Source organism: Hyla sarda, unplaced genomic scaffold, assembly GCF_029499605.1.
Source record: "Hyla sarda isolate aHylSar1 unplaced genomic scaffold, aHylSar1.hap1 scaffold_142, whole genome shotgun sequence".
NCBI classification, from domain to species: Eukaryota; Metazoa; Chordata; class Amphibia; order Anura; family Hylidae; genus Hyla; species Hyla sarda.
In genome coordinates this window covers 301,661-316,349 of record NW_026608050.1, presented here as the reverse complement: position 1 = coordinate 316,349, position 14,689 = coordinate 301,661, and the positions used below count along the sequence as shown (strand labels likewise).

General features: G+C 45.9%; 6 non-coding genes across 6 annotated transcripts; all 6 read right to left on the bottom strand.

Annotated features, from left to right (window-relative positions):
• Positions 1-1,873: 1,873 nt before the first annotated feature.
• On the bottom strand, positions 1,874-2,064 carry LOC130307140 (U2 spliceosomal RNA). Its single transcript, XR_008856352.1, has one exon. It is a non-coding gene; the product is annotated as a U2 spliceosomal RNA (small nuclear RNA).
• A 2,097-nt stretch (positions 2,065-4,161) lies between these two features.
• LOC130307223 (U2 spliceosomal RNA) lies at positions 4,162-4,351 on the bottom strand. Its single transcript, XR_008856432.1, has one exon. It is a non-coding gene; the product is annotated as a U2 spliceosomal RNA (small nuclear RNA).
• Positions 4,352-6,440: 2,089 nt separating this feature from the next.
• Positions 6,441-6,631, bottom strand: LOC130307139 (U2 spliceosomal RNA). The gene has a single exon (XR_008856351.1). It is a non-coding gene; the product is annotated as a U2 spliceosomal RNA (small nuclear RNA).
• A 2,085-nt stretch (positions 6,632-8,716) lies between these two features.
• LOC130307234 (U2 spliceosomal RNA) lies at positions 8,717-8,907 on the bottom strand. The gene has a single exon (XR_008856443.1). It is a non-coding gene; the product is annotated as a U2 spliceosomal RNA (small nuclear RNA).
• Positions 8,908-10,989: 2,082 nt separating this feature from the next.
• On the bottom strand, positions 10,990-11,180 carry LOC130307138 (U2 spliceosomal RNA). The gene has a single exon (XR_008856350.1). It is a non-coding gene; the product is annotated as a U2 spliceosomal RNA (small nuclear RNA).
• A 2,083-nt stretch (positions 11,181-13,263) lies between these two features.
• Positions 13,264-13,454, bottom strand: LOC130307137 (U2 spliceosomal RNA). The gene has a single exon (XR_008856349.1). It is a non-coding gene; the product is annotated as a U2 spliceosomal RNA (small nuclear RNA).
• Positions 13,455-14,689: the final 1,235 nt, after the last annotated feature.

The following is a 14,689-nucleotide window of genomic DNA, read 5'->3' as shown; positions in this document are numbered from 1 at the left end:
AACCCGGATTTGCCAGGAACCCTTCTTACTCCTCCTACTTGCATGTGACACTGGGCTTAGGATCTGCATAGGAAACACACACACAAGCACACACCTACCTTTGTTGCCTGCAGATGCCTCCTTGGCTGTCCCCAAACGGTATCAAACCAACACCCACGGGAAGCTGTAAGCATAGAGGACATGCCTGCACCCCATTGGACTTACCTGTGTGGGTTAAATCCGGGTTATTTGACAACCTATGGCGGTGATGGTTCTGCTCAGGCAGAGCAGTGCTGATGCTCCTCATAAAGCTGTCGCTGCTGTGAAGGTTCTAGGTGACATCACAAATCCCTATGGTTACATACACAACAAAGCTGGGTTGTTGTTGTTTACACTCTGCAAGGCCTGTGGAAGTGAGTGACATCATAGCACTGTAGTTCTGAGGGTTCAAGATGGATGCAACAATCTCCTGTTGCTTCTATGAAGGCCGTAATAGACGACATCACCAAACAGCTCCATAGTCACATACACAGCAAAGGAGAGATGTTGTTTACACCTAGTGATGTCAGTGGTATTGAGTGACATCACAGCACAGTGCTAAGGCTCCTGGGCCTGGACACAGCAGCGGCTGCAATATCTCAACGGAGAATACGTTTATATCTATGTGTGTGTGTGCGCATATATATATATATATATATATATATATATATATATATATATATTTCTCCGCCGAAATCACTTTTAAACCCATTTCCACCTTTTTTTCCCTTCTCTTCCTCTTACTTTTTTTTCACGTTTTTTTACGTTTTTCTCCTTTTCGCCTCTTTTCTGGGCGTATTATTCTTCTTTTTCTTCTTTTTTTTCGTCTAATGCATACCCCATCAGTGCAGCAATGCTTATTCAATACCGCCAGCAGATGGAGACACTGGGGGATAATTTTCTAAGGATTTATACTGATTTTTCCTGTCTGAATTTGTCGCACAGAAAGTTGCAGGCCAAATATGTGTGACATTTCTGCGACTTTAGCTTCTAGAGCATTTTTACAACATTATACATAGGTGCTGAATACATAAAAAGCGACTGTTCAGCGACAGACAAGTCGCATCGGCTGAAAGTAGGCCAGAATGTCAGTCCATGTTGGAGCAGGTTTAGATACAGTCTAAAGCATAGATCTCAAAGTCTGTGCACAGAATTTAGCAAGGGCCTCGCACCTTCTGATGCATCAGGTAGGTGCACAATAGCATAGCCTAACCCTCTGTACTTTGGTCTATATTGATGCGGGACATAGACAGCCAGCTGATGACCAATCCATTAGTGCAATGGATGGCTGGAAGCATTTGTCTTTGCCTTTGCAATACCACAGAAGCAATGCATGGTCAATGTACAGCAATGACACACCTGTGTGAACAGCCAGGAGACCCCCCCCCCCCCATGTTATGTTACATAGTTACATAGTTAGTACGGTCGAAAAAAGACATATGTCCATCAAGTTCAACCAGGGAATTAAGGGGTAGGGGTGTGGCGCGATATTGGGGAAGGGATGAGATTTTATATTTCTTCATAAGCATTAATCTTATTTTGTCAATTAGGAACATTCAGCACCCACCCGCTATCAAGGCAGCTGCCTATCATGTCATGCCCTACCTGCACAGGTGTGCTGGCTACTCAAATGATCCAATTAAGGAGGCCATTTAGTCAGCAGCAGCAGAAGTCCTGTGCCTGGACGCTCCAACAGGGGCCAGACACAAGCAGAAGCAGAAGCAGCAGAAGCAGCAGCAGCACCACCTTTTGTTTTTTGGCTGCAGCAGCAGCAAGGCCCACAGGGCTGGCTAGCTGGCTAGCCAGCAAGCAGGTAGCAATGAAAGTAGGAATCTTTCTTTTTAACCCTGTAAGGGGGTGGTGCACTGTACCCGAAGATACTGCCATATCGGGTCAATGCATAGGGCGACGGAAGCAAGCTTCGAAATCGGCCCCCGTTCTCAAAAATCCATTTAATATATGGTCCCCAGATAGGGGACGTATCAGATATTAAACTGATAAGAACAGATACTACACTTGATCTTAGCCAAAAGGCCGAGAAGCGATAACCGTGAAAGGGGCGGGCCCAACAAGGTCCCCTTCATGGGCACTATCACTGCTTGCTGTCAGGGAGGCTGCCAGACAATTTTCCATGCACACTCTGGGCTGGGGGGCAGTCAACCACCAGTACACACAGCAGAACCTAAACCCATACCATTATTGCTAAGCAGCAAGACAGGGGCCCATTGCACTCCCACGGGGCCTTTTTAAATGCAATCCATAACCCGGATTTGCCAGGAACCCTTCTTACTCCTCCTACTTGCATGTGACACTGGGCTTAGGATCTGCATAGGAAACACACACACAAGCACACACCTACCTTTGTTGCCTGCAGATGCCTCCTTGGCTGTCCCCAAACGGTATCAAACCAACACCCACGGGAAGCTGTAAGCATAGAGGACATGCCTGCACCCCATTGGACTTACCTGTGTGGGTTAAATCCGGGTTATTTGACAACCTATGGCGGTGATGGTTCTGCTCAGGCAGAGCAGTGCTGATGCTCCTCATAAAGCTGTCGCTGCTGTGAAGGTTCTAGGTGACATCACAAATCCCTATGGTTACATACACAACAAAGCTGGGTTGTTGTTGTTTACACTCTGCAAGGCCTGTGGAAGTGAGTGACATCATAGCACTGTAGTTCTGAGGGTTCAAGATGGATGCAACAATCTCCTGTTGCTTCTATGAAGGCCGTAATAGACGACATCACCAAACAGCTCCATAGTCACATACACAGCAAAGGAGAGATGTTGTTTACACCTAGTGATGTCAGTGGTATTGAGTGACATCACAGCACAGTGCTAAGGCTCCTGGGCCTGGACACAGCAGCGGCTGCAATATCTCAACGTAGAATACGTTTATATCTATGTGTGTGTGTGCGCATATATATATATATATATATATATATATATATATATATATATATTTCTCCGCCGAAATCACTTTTAAACCCATTTCCACCTTTTTTTCCCTTCTCTTCCTCTTACTTTTTTTTCACGTTTTTTTACGTTTTTCTCCTTTTCGCCTCTTTTCTGGGCGTATTATTCTTCTTTTTCTTCTTTTTTTTCGTCTAATGCATACCCCATCAGTGCAGCAATGCTTATTCAATACCGCCAGCAGATGGAGACACTGGGGGATAATTTTCTAAGGATTTATACTGATTTTTCCTGTCTGAATTTGTCGCACAGAAAGTTGCAGGCCAAATATGTGTGACATTTCTGCGACTTTAGCTTCTAGAGCATTTTTACAACATTATACATAGGTGCTGAATACATAAAAAGCGACTGTTCAGCGACAGACAAGTCGCATCGGCTGAAAGTAGGCCAGAATGTCAGTCCATGTTGGAGCAGGTTTAGATACAGTCTAAAGCATAGATCTCAAAGTCTGTGCACAGAATTTAGCAAGGGCCTCGCACCTTCTGATGCATCAGGTAGGTGCACAATAGCATAGCCTAACCCTCTGTACTTTGGTCTATATTGATGCGGGACATAGACAGCCAGCTGATGACCAATCCATTAGTGCAATGGATGGCTGGAAGCATTTGTCTTTGCCTTTGCAATACCACAGAAGCAATGCATGGTCAATGTACAGCAATGACACACCTGTGTGAACAGCCAGGAGACCCCCCCCCCCCCATGTTATGTTACATAGTTACATAGTTAGTACGGTCGAAAAAAGACATATGTCCATCAAGTTCAACCAGGGAATTAAGGGGTAGGGGTGTGGCGCGATATTGGGGAAGGGATGAGATTTTATATTTCTTCATAAGCATTAATCTTATTTTGTCAATTAGGAACATTCAGCACCCACCCGCTATCAAGGCAGCTGCCTATCATGTCATGCCCTACCTGCACAGGTGTGCTGGCTACTCAAATGATCCAATTAAGGAGGCCATTTAGTCAGCAGCAGCAGAAGTCCTGTGCCTGGACGCTCCAACAGGGGCCAGACACAAGCAGAAGCAGAAGCAGCAGAAGCAGCAGAAGCAGCAGCAGCACCACCTTTTGTTTTTTGGCTGCAGCAGCAGCAAGGCCCACAGGGCTGGCTAGCTGGCTAGCCAGCAAGCAGGTAGCAATGAAAGTAGGAATCTTTCTTTTTAACCCTGTAAGGGGGTGGTGCACTGTACCCGAAGATACTGCCATATCGGGTCAATGCATAGGGCGACTGAAGCAAGCTTCAAATCGGCCCCCGTTCTCAAAAATCCATTTAATATATGGTCCCCAGATAGGGGACGTATCAGATATTAAACTGATAAGAACAGATACTACACTTGATCTTAGCCAAAAGGCCGAGAAGCGATAACCGTGAAAGGGGCGGGCCCAACAAGGTCCCCTTCATGGGCACTATCACTGCTTGCTGTCAGGGAGGCTGCCAGACAATTTTCCATGCACACTCTGGGCTGGGGGGCAGTCAACCACCAGTACACACAGCAGAACCTAAACCCATACCATTATTGCTAAGCAGCAAGACAGGGGCCCATTGCACTCCCACGGGGCCTTTTTAAATGCAATCCATAACCCGGATTTGCCAGGAACCCTTCTTACTCCTCCTACTTGCATGTGACACTGGGCTTAGGATCTGCATAGGAAACACACACACAAGCACACACCTACCTTTGTTGCCTGCAGATGCCTCCTTGGCTGTCCCCAAACGGTATCAAACCAACACCCACGGGAAGCTGTAAGCATAGAGGACATGCCTGCACCCCATTGGACTTACCTGTGTGGGTTAAATCCGGGTTATTTGACAACCTATGGCGGTGATGGTTCTGCTCAGGCAGAGCAGTGCTGATGCTCCTCATAAAGCTGTCGCTGCTGTGAAGGTTCTAGGTGACATCACAAATCCCTATGGTTACATACACAACAAAGCTGGGTTGTTGTTGTTTACACTCTGCAAGGCCTGTGGAAGTGAGTGACATCATAGCACTGTAGTTCTGAGGGTTCAAGATGGATGCAACAATCTCCTGTTGCTTCTATGAAGGCCGTAATAGACGACATCACCAAACAGCTCCATAGTCACATACACAGCAAAGGAGAGATGTTGTTTACACCTAGTGATGTCAGTGGTATTGAGTGACATCACAGCACAGTGCTAAGGCTCCTGGGCCTGGACACAGCAGCGGCTGCAATATCTCAACGGAGAATACGTTTATATCTATGTGTGTGTGTGCGCATATATATATATATATATATATATATATATATATATATATATATTTCTCCGCCGAAATCACTTTTAAACCCATTTCCACCTTTTTTTCCCTTCTCTTCCTCTTACTTTTTTTTCACGTTTTTTTACGTTTTTCTCCTTTTCGCCTCTTTTCTGGGCGTATTATTCTTCTTTTTCTTCTTTTTTTTCGTCTAATGCATACCCCATCAGTGCAGCAATGCTTATTCAATACCGCCAGCAGATGGAGACACTGGGGGATAATTTTCTAAGGATTTATACTGATTTTTCCTGTCTGAATTTGTCGCACAGAAAGTTGCAGGCCAAATATGTGTGACATTTCTGCGACTTTAGCTTCTAGAGCATTTTTACAACATTATACATAGGTGCTGAATACATAAAAAGCGACTGTTCAGCGACAGACAAGTCGCATCGGCTGAAAGTAGGCCAGAATGTCAGTCCATGTTGGAGCAGGTTTAGATACAGTCTAAAGCATAGATCTCAAAGTCTGTGCACAGAATTTAGCAAGGGCCTCGCACCTTCTGATGCATCAGGTAGGTGCACAATAGCATAGCCTAACCCTCTGTACTTTGGTCTATATTGATGCGGGACATAGACAGCCAGCTGATGACCAATCCATTAGTGCAATGGATGGCTGGAAGCATTTGTCTTTGCCTTTGCAATACCACAGAAGCAATGCATGGTCAATGTACAGCAATGACACACCTGTGTGAACAGCCAGGAGACCCCCCCCCCCCCCATGTTATGTTACATAGTTACATAGTTAGTACGGTCGAAAAAAGACATATGTCCATCAAGTTCAACCAGGGAATTAAGGGGTAGGGGTGTGGCGCGATATTGGGGAAGGGATGAGATTTTATATTTCTTCATAAGCATTAATCTTATTTTGTCAATTAGGAACATTCAGCACCCACCCGCTATCAAGGCAGCTGCCTATCATGTCATGCCCTACCTGCACAGGTGTGCTGGCTACTCAAATGATCCAATTAAGGAGGCCATTTAGTCAGCAGCAGCAGAAGTCCTGTGCCTGGACGCTCCAACAGGGGCCAGACACAAGCAGAAGCAGAAGCAGCAGAAGCAGCAGCAGCACCACCTTTTGTTTTTTGGCTGCAGCAGCAGCAAGGCCCACAGGGCTGGCTAGCTGGCTAGCCAGCAAGCAGGTAGCAATGAAAGTAGGAATCTTTCTTTTTAACCCTGTAAGGGGGTGGTGCACTGTACCCGAAGATACTGCCATATCGGGTCAATGCATAGGGCGACGGAAGCAAGCTTCGAAATCGGCCCCCGTTCTCAAAAATCCATTTAATATATGGTCCCCAGATAGGGGACGTATCAGATATTAAACTGATAAGAACAGATACTACACTTGATCTTAGCCAAAAGGCCGAGAAGCGATAACCGTGAAAGGGGCGGGCCCAACAAGGTCCCCTTCATGGGCACTATCACTGCTTGCTGTCAGGGAGGCTGCCAGACAATTTTCCATGCACACTCTGGGCTGGGGGGCAGTCAACCACCAGTACACACAGCAGAACCTAAACCCATACCATTATTGCTAAGCAGCAAGACAGGGGCCCATTGCACTCCCACGGGGCCTTTTTAAATGCAATCCATAACCCGGATTTGCCAGGAACCCTTCTTACTCCTCCTACTTGCATGTGACACTGGGCTTAGGATCTGCATAGGAAACACACACACAAGCACACACCTACCTTTGTTGCCTGCAGATGCCTCCTTGGCTGTCCCCAAACGGTATCAAACCAACACCCACGGGAAGCTGTAAGCATAGAGGACATGCCTGCACCCCATTGGACTTACCTGTGTGGGTTAAATCCGGGTTATTTGACAACCTATGGCGGTGATGGTTCTGCTCAGGCAGAGCAGTGCTGATGCTCCTCATAAAGCTGTCGCTGCTGTGAAGGTTCTAGGTGACATCACAAATCCCTATGGTTACATACACAACAAAGCTGGGTTGTTGTTGTTTACACTCTGCAAGGCCTGTGGAAGTGAGTGACATCATAGCACTGTAGTTCTGAGGGTTCAAGATGGATGCAACAATCTCCTGTTGCTTCTATGAAGGCCGTAATAGACGACATCACCAAACAGCTCCATAGTCACATACACAGCAAAGGAGAGATGTTGTTTACACCTAGTGATGTCAGTGGTATTGAGTGACATCACAGCACAGTGCTAAGGCTCCTGGGCCTGGACACAGCAGCGGCTGCAATATCTCAACGGAGAATACGTTTATATCTATGTGTGTGTGTGCGCATATATATATATATATATATATATATATATATATATATATATTTCTCCGCCGAAATCACTTTTAAACCCATTTCCACCTTTTTTTCCCTTCTCTTCCTCTTACTTTTTTTTCACGTTTTTTTACGTTTTTCTCCTTTTCGCCTCTTTTCTGGGCGTATTATTCTTCTTTTTCTTCTTTTTTTTCGTCTAATGCATACCCCATCAGTGCAGCAATGCTTATTCAATACCGCCAGCAGATGGAGACACTGGGGGATAATTTTCTAAGGATTTATACTGATTTTTCCTGTCTGAATTTGTCGCACAGAAAGTTGCAGGCCAAATATGTGTGACATTTCTGCGACTTTAGCTTCTAGAGCATTTTTACAACATTATACATAGGTGCTGAATACATAAAAAGCGACTGTTCAGCGACAGACAAGTCGCATCGGCTGAAAGTAGGCCAGAATGTCAGTCCATGTTGGAGCAGGTTTAGATACAGTCTAAAGCATAGATCTCAAAGTCTGTGCACAGAATTTAGCAAGGGCCTCGCACCTTCTGATGCATCAGGTAGGTGCACAATAGCATAGCCTAACCCTCTGTACTTTGGTCTATATTGATGCGGGACATAGACAGCCAGCTGATGACCAATCCATTAGTGCAATGGATGGCTGGAAGCATTTGTCTTTGCCTTTGCAATACCACAGAAGCAATGCATGGTCAATGTACAGCAATGACACACCTGTGTGAACAGCCAGGAGACCCCCCCCCCCCATGTTATGTTACATAGTTACATAGTTAGTACGGTCGAAAAAAGACATATGTCCATCAAGTTCAACCAGGGAATTAAGGGGTAGGGGTGTGGCGCGATATTGGGGAAGGGATGAGATTTTATATTTCTTCATAAGCATTAATCTTATTTTGTCAATTAGGAACATTCAGCACCCACCCGCTATCAAGGCAGCTGCCTATCATGTCATGCCCTACCTGCACAGGTGTGCTGGCTACTCAAATGATCCAATTAAGGAGGCCATTTAGTCAGCAGCAGCAGAAGTCCTGTGCCTGGACGCTCCAACAGGGGCCAGACACAAGCAGAAGCAGAAGCAGCAGAAGCAGCAGCAGCACCACCTTTTGTTTTTTGGCTGCAGCAGCAGCAAGGCCCACAGGGCTGGCTAGCTGGCTAGCCAGCAAGCAGGTAGCAATGAAAGTAGGAATCTTTCTTTTTAACCCTGTAAGGGGGTGGTGCACTGTACCCGAAGATACTGCCATATCGGGTCAATGCATAGGGCGACGGAAGCAAGCTTCGAAATCGGCCCCCGTTCTCAAAAATCCATTTAATATATGGTCCCCAGATAGGGGACGTATCAGATATTAAACTGATAAGAACAGATACTACACTTGATCTTAGCCAAAATGCCGAGAAGCGATAACCGTGAAAGGGGCGGGCCCAACAAGGTCCCCTTCATGGGCACTATCACTGCTTGCTGTCAGGGAGGCTGCCAGACAATTTTCCATGCACACTCTGGGCTGGGGGGCAGTCAACCACCAGTACACACAGCAGAACCTAAACCCATACCATTATTGCTAAGCAGCAAGACAGGGGCCCATTGCACTCCCACGGGGCCTTTTTAAATGCAATCCATAACCCGGATTTGCCAGGAACCCTTCTTACTCCTCCTACTTGCATGTGACACTGGGCTTAGGATCTGCATAGGAAACACACACACAAGCACACACCTACCTTTGTTGCCTGCAGATGCCTCCTTGGCTGTCCCCAAACGGTATCAAACCAACACCCACGGGAAGCTGTAAGCATAGAGGACATGCCTGCACCCCATTGGACTTACCTGTGTGGGTTAAATCCGGGTTATTTGACAACCTATGGCGGTGATGGTTCTGCTCAGGCAGAGCAGTGCTGATGCTCCTCATAAAGCTGTCGCTGCTGTGAAGGTTCTAGGTGACATCACAAATCCCTATGGTTACATACACAACAAAGCTGGGTTGTTGTTGTTTACACTCTGCAAGGCCTGTGGAAGTGAGTGACATCATAGCACTGTAGTTCTGAGGGTTCAAGATGGATGCAACAATCTCCTGTTGCTTCTATGAAGGCCGTAATAGACGACATCACCAAACAGCTCCATAGTCACATACACAGCAAAGGAGAGATGTTGTTTACACCTAGTGATGTCAGTGGTATTGAGTGACATCACAGCACAGTGCTAAGGCTCCTGGGCCTGGACACAGCAGCGGCTGCAATATCTCAACGGAGAATACGTTTATATCTATGTGTGTGTGTGCGCATATATATATATATATATATATATATATATATATATATATTTCTCCGCCGAAATCACTTTTAAACCCATTTCCACCTTTTTTTCCCTTCTCTTCCTCTTACTTTTTTTTCACGTTTTTTTACGTTTTTCTCCTTTTCGCCTCTTTTCTGGGCGTATTATTCTTCTTTTTCTTCTTTTTTTTCGTCTAATGCATACCCCATCAGTGCAGCAATGCTTATTCAATACCGCCAGCAGATGGAGACACTGGGGGATAATTTTCTAAGGATTTATACTGATTTTTCCTGTCTGAATTTGTCGCACAGAAAGTTGCAGGCCAAATATGTGTGACATTTCTGCGACTTTAGCTTCTAGAGCATTTTTACAACATTATACATAGGTGCTGAATACATAAAAAGCGACTGTTCAGCGACAGACAAGTCGCATCGGCTGAAAGTAGGCCAGAATGTCAGTCCATGTTGGAGCAGGTTTAGATACAGTCTAAAGCATAGATCTCAAAGTCTGTGCACAGAATTTAGCAAGGGCCTCGCACCTTCTGATGCATCAGGTAGGTGCACAATAGCATAGCCTAACCCTCTGTACTTTGGTCTATATTGATGCGGGACATAGACAGCCAGCTGATGACCAATCCATTAGTGCAATGGATGGCTGGAAGCATTTGTCTTTGCCTTTGCAATACCACAGAAGCAATGCATGGTCAATGTACAGCAATGACACACCTGTGTGAACAGCCAGGAGACCCCCCCCCCCATGTTATGTTACATAGTTACATAGTTAGTACAGTCGAAAAAAGACATATGTCCATCAAGTTCAACCAGGGAATTAAGGGGTAGGGGTGTGGCGCGATATTGGGGAAGGGATGAGATTTTATATTTCTTCATAAGCATTAATCTTATTTTGTCAATTAGGAACATTCAGCACCCACCCGCTATCAAGGCAGCTGCCTATCATGTCATGCCCTACCTGCACAGGTGTGCTGGCTACTCAAATGATCCAATTAAGGAGGCCATTTAGTCAGCAGCAGCAGAAGTCCTGTGCCTGGACGCTCCAACAGGGGCCAGACACAAGCAGAAGCAGAAGCAGCAGAAGCAGCAGCAGCACCACCTTTTGTTTTTTGGCTGCAGCAGCAGCAAGGCCCACAGGGCTGGCTAGCTGGCTAGCCAGCAAGCAGGTAGCAATGAAAGTAGGAATCTTTCTTTTTAACCCTGTAAGGGGGTGGTGCACTGTACCCGAAGATACTGCCATATCGGGTCAATGCATAGGGCGACGGAAGCAAGCTTCGAAATCGGCCCCCGTTCTCAAAAATCCATTTAATATATGGTCCCCAGATAGGGGACGTATCAGATATTAAACTGATAAGAACAGATACTACACTTGATCTTAGCCAAAAGGCCGAGAAGCGATAACCGTGAAAGGGGCGGGCCCAACAAGGTCCCCTTCATGGGCACTATCACTGCTTGCTGTCAGGGAGGCTGCCAGACAATTTTCCATGCACACTCTGGGCTGGGGGGCAGTCAACCACCAGTACACACAGCAGAACCTAAACCCATACCATTATTGCTAAGCAGCAAGACAGGGGCCCATTGCACTCCCACGGGGCCTTTTTAAATGCAATCCATAACCCGGATTTGCCAGGAACCCTTCTTACTCCTCCTACTTGCATGTGACACTGGGCTTAGGATCTGCATAGGAAACACACACACAAGCACACACCTACCTTTGTTGCCTGCAGATGCCTCCTTGGCTGTCCCCAAACGGTATCAAACCAACACCCACGGGAAGCTGTAAGCATAGAGGACATGCCTGCACCCCATTGGACTTACCTGTGTGGGTTAAATCCGGGTTATTTGACAACCTATGGCGGTGATGGTTCTGCTCAGGCAGAGCAGTGCTGATGCTCCTCATAAAGCTGTCGCTGCTGTGAAGGTTCTAGGTGACATCACAAATCCCTATGGTTACATACACAACAAAGCTGGGTTGTTGTTGTTTACACTCTGCAAGGCCTGTGGAAGTGAGTGACATCATAGCACTGTAGTTCTGAGGGTTCAAGATGGATGCAACAATCTCCTGTTGCTTCTATGAAGGCCGTAATAGACGACATCACCAAACAGCTCCATAGTCACATACACAGCAAAGGAGAGATGTTGTTTACACCTAGTGATGTCAGTGGTATTGAGTGACATCACAGCACAGTGCTAAGGCTCCTGGGCCTGGACACAGCAGCGGCTGCAATATCTCAACGGAGAATACGTTTATATCTATGTGTGTGTGTGCGCATATATATATATATATATATATATATATATATATATATATATTTCTCCGCCGAAATCACTTTTAAACCCATTTCCACCTTTTTTTCCCTTCTCTTCCTCTTACTTTTTTTTCACGTTTTTTTACGTTTTTCTCCTTTTCGCCTCTTTTCTGGGCGTATTATTCTTCTTTTTCTTCTTTTTTTTCGTCTAATGCATACCCCATCAGTGCAGCAATGCTTATTCAATACCGCCAGCAGATGGAGACACTGGGGGATAATTTTCTAAGGATTTATACTGATTTTTCCTGTCTGAATTTGTCGCACAGAAAGTTGCAGGCCAAATATGTGTGACATTTCTGCGACTTTAGCTTCTAGAGCATTTTTACAACATTATACATAGGTGCTGAATACATAAAAAGCGACTGTTCAGCGACAGACAAGTCGCATCGGCTGAAAGTAGGCCAGAATGTCAGTCCATGTTGGAGCAGGTTTAGATACAGTCTAAAGCATAGATCTCAAAGTCTGTGCACAGAATTTAGCAAGGGCCTCGCACCTTCTGATGCATCAGGTAGGTGCACAATAGCATAGCCTAACCCTCTGTACTTTGGTCTATATTGATGCGGGACATAGACAGCCAGCTGATGACCAATCCATTAGTGCAATGGATGGCTGGAAGCATTTGTCTTTGCCTTTGCAATACCACAGAAGCAATGCATGGTCAATGTACAGCAATGACACACCTGTGTGAACAGCCAGGAGACCCCCCCCCCATGTTATGTTACATAGTTACATAGTTAGTACGGTCGAAAAAAGACATATGTCCATCAAGTTCAACCAGGGAATTAAGGGGTAGGGGTGTGGCGCGATATTGGGGAAGGGATGAGATTTTATATTTCTTCATAAGCATTAATCTTATTTTGTCAATTAGGAACATTCAGCACCCACCCGCTATCAAGGCAGCTGCCTATCATGTCATGCCCTACCTGCACAGGTGTGCTGGCTACTCAAATGATCCAATTAAGGAGGCCATTTAGTCAGCAGCAGCAGAAGTCCTGTGCCTGGACGCTCCAACAGGGGCCAGACACAAGCAGAAGCAGAAGCAGCAGAAGCAGCAGCAGCACCACCTTTTGTTTTTTGGCTGCAGCAGCAGCAAGGCCCACAGGGCTGGCTAGCTGGCTAGCCAGCAAGCAGGTAGCAATGAAAGTAGGAATCTTTCTTTTTAACCCTGTAAGGGGGTGGTGCACTGTACCCGAAGATACTGCCATATCGGGTCAATGCATAGGGCGACGGAAGCAAGCTTCGAAATCGGCCCCCGTTCTCAAAAATCCATTTAATATATGGTCCCCAGATAGGGGACGTATCAGATATTAAACTGATAAGAACAGATACTACACTTGATCTTAGCCAAAAGGCCGAGAAGCGATAACCGTGAAAGGGGCGGGCCCAACAAGGTCCCCTTCATGGGCACTATCACTGCTTGCTGTCAGGGAGGCTGCCAGACAATTTTCCATGCACACTCTGGGCTGGGGGGCAGTCAACCACCAGTACACACAGCAGAACCTAAACCCATACCATTATTGCTAAGCAGCAAGACAGGGGCCCATTGCACTCCCACGGGGCCTTTTTAAATGCAATCCATAACCCGGATTTGCCAGGAACCCTTCTTACTCCTCCTTCTTGCATGTGACACTGGGCTTAGGATCTGCATAGGAAACACACACACAAGCACACACCTACCTTTGTTGCCTGCAGATGCCTCCTTGGCTGTCCCCAAACGGTATCAAACCAACACCCACGGGAAGCTGTAAGCATAGAGGACATGCCTGCACCCCATTGGACTTACCTGTGTGGGTTAAATCCGGGTTATTTGACAACCTATGGCGGTGATGGTTCTGCTCAGGCAGAGCAGTGCTGATGCTCCTCATAAAGCTGTCGCTGCTGTGAAGGTTCTAGGTGACATCACAAATCCCTATGGTTACATACACAACAAAGCTGGGTTGTTGTTGTTTACACTCTGCAAGGCCTGTGGAAGTGAGTGACATCATAGCACTGTAGTTCTGAGGGTTCAAGATGGATGCAACAATCTCCTGTTGCTTCTATGAAGGCCGTAATAGACGACATCACCAAACAGCTCCATAGTCACATACACAGCAAAGGAGAGATGTTGTTTACACCTAGTGATGTCAGTGGTATTGAGTGACATCACAGCACAGTGCTAAGGCTCCTGGGCCTGGACACAGCAGCGGCTGCAATATCTCAACGGAGAATACGTTTATATCTATGTGTGTGTGTGCGCATATATATATATATATATATATATATATATATATATATATATATTTCTCCGCCGAAATCACTTTTAAACCCATTTCCACCTTTTTTTCCCTTCTCTTCCTCTTACTTTTTTTTCACGTTTTTTTACGTTTTTCTCCTTTTCGCCTCTTTTCTGGGCGTATTATTCTTCTTTTTCTTCTTTTTTTTCGTCTAATGCATACCCCATCAGTGCAGCAATGCTTATTCAATACCGCCAGCAGATGGAGACACTGGGGGATAATTTTCTAAGGATTTATACTGATTTTTCCTGTCTGAATTTGTCGCACAGAAAGTTGCAGGCCAAATATGTGTGACATTTCTGCGACTTTAGCTTCTAGAGCATTTT